This window comes from Lissotriton helveticus, chromosome 5_1 (assembly GCF_964261635.1).
Source record: "Lissotriton helveticus chromosome 5_1, aLisHel1.1, whole genome shotgun sequence".
NCBI classification, from domain to species: domain Eukaryota; kingdom Metazoa; phylum Chordata; class Amphibia; order Caudata; family Salamandridae; genus Lissotriton; species Lissotriton helveticus.
Window position 1 is genome coordinate 1884453655 of NC_136065.1, and position 6799 is coordinate 1884460453.

Below are 6799 nucleotides of genomic sequence, written 5' to 3' on the forward strand. Positions count from 1 at the left end.
GATTTTTAGTTTGCGAGGTCTCAGCGGCAGCGGCGTAGTGATTTTTCTGACGCTCTTCAGCTGCGGCCGCTCGCAAATGGGCGTTAGCGACGATTTCAGCACTCTCTTCTCTGGAGTGGAACTAGAGGCCCTGGAACTCTCAGGGGCCTCACCTTCAGATAGAAATCCGCGCATGGAGGAATCAGGAGGCTGGTGGGGGAGTCAGATGTGCCTGTGACTCCAGCAGGAGGCTAGTTCTCTTCTAGCCCTTGGGTGATTGCTTTAGCAAAATAAAAGGTCTCCCAAAAGTCCTTTTCCCTCTTCTTCCAAGTCCAGGGGAACTTCTGCAGGCCAGTCCAAGAAAGAGCACACAAGCACAAGGACAGTCCTCTCCTGCAGATTCCTACAGTGAAACTGACAGAGGTTCTTCTTGACATCCAGGAGCAATACAAAAATGAGGGCTTTGGGCACAGATATTTATACCCCAAAAGTCTTTGTTCTAAGAAGTCACTAGTCACTGAACCCAGCCAGAACCAGTTCTGCTCAGGCCTGGAGCACTTTGTTTACCAGGCTGCATCCTTCCTTTCAGAAAGAGGGGGTCTGCCATCAGACGCACAGTAGGAGGTGAAGCCAGCTTTCACCTTGCCAGGCACAGCCCTATTCAGGTCAAGGAGCTACCCCTCCCCCCATTACTCAATGCAGATCTCTCTATTCAACCCAGGTCTGACTCAGCCTGCCTTGCCCCTCTAAACCCAGACAGTCAATACACAGAACAGCAGAGCATACTGGAAGGCTTAGGCAAGAAAATACCTACTTCCCAAAAGTGGTATTTTCAAACACAGAATATTAAAACCAACTTTGCTAAAAGATGTATTTTATTATTCTGAGTTCAGCCATACTAATCTTGAATTTCTACCATGTTCCCTGAGTCAGTTAGGACTATAAGATGTAATAGTCGGACTGCCCATTCTAGCCTATGGAAAACAGGTAGCCTTGCAGCAGTGAAAATCAAAATGGAGTGTAATTCACTACCAGGACATGCTACACATATCAAACCATATCCTACCTTACACACACAATGCACCTACCATAGGGGTGACTGACAAGATGCCAAGGGAAGGTTCAGGGACTGGGAAGTGTGGGCACTTCACAGCCAAGATGGCAGGTCTGGACTGCACACAGACACTGCAGTGGCAGGTCTGAGGTACCATTTACAAGCTGCTTATGTGGGTGGCGCAAACCAGCGCTGCAGGTCCACCAGCAGCATTTGGGTTACCAGCCCTGGGCACACACAGGCCACACTACTAGGGACTAACAGGTAACCCAAATAAGTCAATCAGGGATATATTAATTCACAGTTAAATGTACACAGGGAGAGCATATGCACTTAAGCACTGATCATCAGTGGTAAAGTGCCCAGAGTCATAAAGCTGACAAAAACAGGTCAGGAAAAACCCAGGAGGAAGGCAAAAGATTTAGGGATGACCCTGCAAAAGGGGCCATTTCCAACAGCACCCATGTGGCAGTGGTGGTTAGGTTGGTGGTGGCTGTTAGAGCGGTAGTAGTTGTTAGGTGGTGATTAGGGTAGCGGTGGTGGTTAGGATGGTGGTGATGATAGAGTGGTTATGGTAGCATGGTGATGATAGTGTGGTGGTGATAGTAGGCTGGTGGAAGGGTGGTGGTGGTAGGGTGGTGATGGTAATGTGGTGGTGTTAGGGTGTTGGTGGTACAGTCGTGATAAGATGATTAGGGTGATGGTAGGGTGGTGGCAGAGTGAGTGTGGAGGTAGGGTGGTGGTTGTAGCAGGGTGGCAGTGGTAAAGTGGTGGTGGTACATTGGTATGGTGGTGGTGTTAGGGTTGTAGGGTGGTCTTGTGGTGGTGGTAGGGTGAGATGGTGGTGGTGCTTAGGTTGGTGGGGTGGTTAAGGTCATGGTTAGGGTGGTGGTTAAGATGGCGATGGTGCTTCTGGTAGGGTGGCATTGGTATTTGTTAGGGTTTTGGTGGTGGTTAGGGTGGTGCAGGTTAAGTTGCAGGATAGTGTGCTGCTGCTGGTGGTTAGGGGGTGGTGATTAGGGTAGGGAGATGGTGGTAAGTGTAAGGTGGTTGTGGTTATGATTGGGTCGTTGTTGTTGGGGTGAAGGTTAGGGTGGTGGTGGTTGTTTTGGGGATTAGGGTGGTGGTGGTAGTTATGGAGGTGTTGGATGGGGTGGTGCTGGTTGTGGTTAGGGTGGCGATGGTTAAGGTGGTGTTGTTGGTTAGGGTAATGGTAGCTGTTAGCATAATGGTTAGGTTTGTGGTGGTGGTTAGGGTGGTGGGTGTTAAGGCTGAGGGTGGGGTTGTGGTGGTTAGGATAGTAGGGTGGTAGTGATGGTAGGGCGGTGGTGGTAGTGTGGTGTTGGTATAGTGGTGGTGGTAAGATGGTGGTGGAGGTGGTGGCGGTGGCAGTGGTAGGATGGTGGTGGGCTGATTCGGGTGGTGGTGGTAGTGTAGGTGTGGTGTTAAAGTGGTATAGTGTTGGTAATACGGTGGTGGTGATGGTGCTAGGGTTGTGTGGTGATGGTAGGGTGCTGGTGGTAGTGGTTGTAGAGTGGTGGTGGTAGGGTGTTAGATGGTGCTGGTGGTAGTGTGGTGGTAGGGGGATGTTGGCAGGGTGTTATTAGGGTGGATGTGGTTTGGGTGCTGGTTGTTAGGGTGGGGGCTGGTGGTGGTTAGGGTTGTTGTGGTTAGGGAGTTGGTGGTTGGGGTGCTTGTGATGGTAGGTGGGGTAGGATGGTATTGGTGGCACGGTTGTTTATGTTGTTAGTGTAGTGGTGGTGAGGGTTGTAGTGGTTGTGGTAAGGATTGTCATATTAGGGTACGGTGGTGGTGGTAGTGATAGTGGTTAGGGTAGTCGGATGGTGGTTATTAAGCATGGGCGTAAAATCCGTTCTGCTCGCGGAATTTGCGGATTTTCGGCAAATTCGCAATCCGCGAACTCTAGCGAATTTGCCGAAAATCCGTAAATTTGCACGCAGCGGATTTTTTTTCTTGGTGATACAATTTTGCGGCGTGCGGCGTTCACTTACCGTCATTCAGCGTTTGCAGAGTTGTTTTTCTCGATATTTTGCGAGTGCTGCGCCATTTTGGATCTTGTTGCGGGATCCCGCGGGAGTTTGTCGACCGCGATTACGTCATCGCGCCTTGCCACCTTGCACAGCATGCATCACGAGAGTTCGCAATTGCGAACACGTAGGTGCGGCGGGCAGCAACAATCTCGCACTCGCGAAATACAGATTTTGCAATTCTGCACATGAAATCCACCAGCAAACAGCATAAACCTTCAGAAAATGATGATTTTTATCAGAATCACTCCTCAGGTTGACATTTGCCTGCACTTTTTTTAGCAAGGAGTCCATTTTGGGAGGGGGGGAAAGGAAGTGCCCCACAGTCTCAAACTTCCTGTTCCTGTCCAGCAGGCTCCTTCTTCATGTGCTGGTCACTTTCATTTGGACCTTGACCTGGAAGGATTACTCTTTGTGGATGCCGCTGGATATTTGGATTTGACTTTCTTTGGATCACTTTTGGATTAGAAATCAACTTTCACAAGTAAGTTTGTTTGGGGCATTACAGTTGCTGCAACTACAATTTTGGAACTTTTTCAGAACATTAAATAAAATATATTGTGGGTAGCCACAGTATCCAGTAGGACCAGGGTTAGTTATGGGTGCATGATACAACTGTTTTGTTGAATTTAAACATCATTGAGGCCATGGATGGGCTGGGATTGTGCTGAATTTTGTGTTTTTTGTCGATTTTTTTGGGGCTGCTGTTGTGACCTTTTGCCCAGGGGTAGTGAGTGGTGCATGGACTGAGTCTGCCTGTGGGGTCTCTTTAATGTAAACATCCTGGATGGCATTGGATTGTGGTGATTTTTGTGTGTTTTTCGTTTTTTTTGGGGTGTACTGTTAATGTGGACTGGCCATGTGGGTGGTGGTGGCCATTTTGAGTGCTTGTACAGGCAGGCCCTCCACATGTGCTTGGGGTGCAAGGGGCCATTTTGAAGACGGGCAGTGTCTGAGGCCTGCACCCATTTTGCCTAGCTTTCATCCATTATGCCCAGGGGTAGTGAGTGGTGCATGGGCCTAGTCTTTCTGTGGGGTGTTTTCTTGAATTTAAACATCATTGAGGCCATGGGGGGGCTGGGATTGTGCTTAATTTTGTGGTTTTTGTCGATTTTTTGGGGCTGCTGGTGGGGCCTTTTGCCCAGGGGTAGTGAGTGGTGCATGGACTGAGTCTGCCTGTGGGCTCTCACTCTCTTTAATGTAAACATCCTGGATGGCATTGGATTGTGGTGATTTTTGTGTGTTTTTCGTTTTTTTTGGGGTGTACTGTTGATGTGGACTGGCCATGTGGGTGGTGGTGGCCATCTTGAGTGCTGGTACAGGCAACATGTGCTTGGGGTGCACCCATTTTGCATAGCTTTCATCCATTATGCCCAGGGGTAGTGAGTGGTGCATGGGCCTAGTCTTTCTGTGGGGTGTCTTCTTGAATTTAAACATCTTTGAGGGCATGGATGGGCTGGGATTGTGCTGAATTTTGTGTTTTTTGTCGATTTATTTGGGGCTGCTGTTGTGGCCGTTTGCCCAGGGGTAGTGAGTGGTGCATGGACTGAGTCTGCCTGTGGGGTCTCTTTAATGTAAACATCATGGGTGGCATTGGATTGTGGTGATTTTTGTGTGTTTTTCATTTTTTTTGGGGTGTACTGTTGATGTGGACTGGCCATGTGGGTGGTGGTGGCCATCTTGAGTGCTGGTACAGGCAACATGAGCTTGGGGTGCACCCATTTTGCATAGCTTTCATCCATTATGCCCAGGGGTAGTGAGTGGTGCATGGGCCTAGTCTTTCTGTGGGGTGTCTTCTTGAATTTAAACATCATTGAGGGCATGGATGGGCTGGGATTGTGCTGAATTTTGTGGTTTTTGTCGATTTTTTGGGGGCTGCTGTTGTGGCCTTTTGCCCAGGGGTAGTGAGTGGTGCATGGACTGAGTCTGCCTGTGGGGTCTCTTTAATGTAAACATCATGGATGGCATTGGATTGTGGTGATTTTTGTGTGTTTTTCATTTTTTTTGGGGTGTACTGTTGATTAGGGCTGGGCGTAGTGCCACTACGCACACTACGCGTAGTGAAAAAAAAAAAATGTGGAAAACGGGGGCGCGTCCTGGGGGTCCGTGTGCCCTGGACAGGGGTCCCTCGTGCCTGGGCAGACTCCCTAATCTCCCCGGCCTGGTTGGAGCCCGGGAGCCCTGCAGCCACGGAGCCCTGCAGCCCTGCAGCCCGAGCCCTGCAGTCCCCGAGCCCTGGAGCCCCGGAGCCCCAGAGCCCCGGAGCCCCGGAGCCCTGCAGCCCGAGCCCTGCAGTCCCCGAGCCCTGGAGCCCCGGAGCCCCGGAGCCCCAGAGCCCTGCAGCCCTGCAGCCCCGGAGCCCTGCAGTCCCGGAGCCCCGCATGCCCGGAGCCCTGCAAGGGCAGGCTGGAGCCCCCCCGCAGAGGCTCGGAGCCGGCAGATTGGCGTCATTTCGGTCCCGGCCATCTGGTCGCCCCTCTCGCCTCGGCCATCTGGTCGCGACCAATGCTTTCCTATAGGGCGACCAGATGGCCGGGCTTCCCTGGAAGTCCCGATGAGGTGCCATTTGCCGCGCGGATCCCAGGCAGGGCTCCAGGAGGTAGGGCACGTTTGCACCCTGGGTCCCCTCTGTCACCTTTAGTGCACAGATTACAAGAAAGGGGGGTAATCTTCCTCCGGATTACTAGGGACAATGGTATGCCCGGACACCCTCCCAGGATAGCGGTGCACTGCCAGGGACCAGATGGGCTGTGTTCCCGGGCAACACCTCCCAGGCGTCCGGGGCTCCCTCCTCCGGCACGCGGCGTGGGAAAGTAACCCGGAAGGGCTCCATGGGTCCTGGGCCCTGCAACCCCGGAGCCCTGCAGCCCCCGAGCCCTGGAGTCCTGCAGCCCCCGAGCCCCGAGCCCTGGTTCCCTGGAGCCCTGGAGCCCTGGAGCCCTGGAGCCCTGCAGCCCCCGGAGCCCTCCCGCGGAGGCTCGGGGCAGGCAGATTGGCATCATTTTGGTCCCGGGCATCTGGTCGCCCCTCTCCCCTCGGCCATCTGGTCGTCCGCCATGCTTTCCTACGGGGCAACCAGATGGCCGGGCTTCCCTGGAAGTCCCGATGAGGTGCCATTCGCCTCCCAGATCCCAGCCAGGGCTCCAGGAGGTCGGGCACGTTCGCGCCTAGGGTCCCCCGAGCCTTGCGGTGCGCACTTGTTCCCAGAAAGAGGGGTAGCCTTCCTCCGGATTACTATGGACAAGGTCCTCTGGGACCCCTCACGGCCTAGCGGTAAGCTGGCAGCTGGACGGGCCAGGATGCTGCCCTGGCCCCGGTTCCGTCCCTGGGCCTGCCGCGTGGCAGGAAGCCCTGGATGTGGTGGGGGAGGGCCCAGGGAGGCGTCCCCTGCACCTCCGGGCTCCCGGCTGGGGCCAGTGGCCCCGGCTCTGGGCCCCGTCCCCCGGCCTCCCCCTTGCCTGAGGACCCCGGGGAGGGCGGCCTCCCCACCCCGGGCTCCGTCCTGGGTCCTGCCGCGGGGCAGGGTGCCCGGGACGGGGTCCGGCGGGCCCGGGGAGGCTCCCCCTGCGCCTCCGGGCTTGGGAGCCCCGGCTGGGTCCAGGGGCCGGTCCGGGCCCCGGGTCGGGTGCCCCGGCTCTGGGCCCAGTGTCCCCCCGGCCTGACGCACTGCCAAAGGACCGGGAAGGGGTTCCGTGGAGCCCAGGGAGCCTCCCCTTGC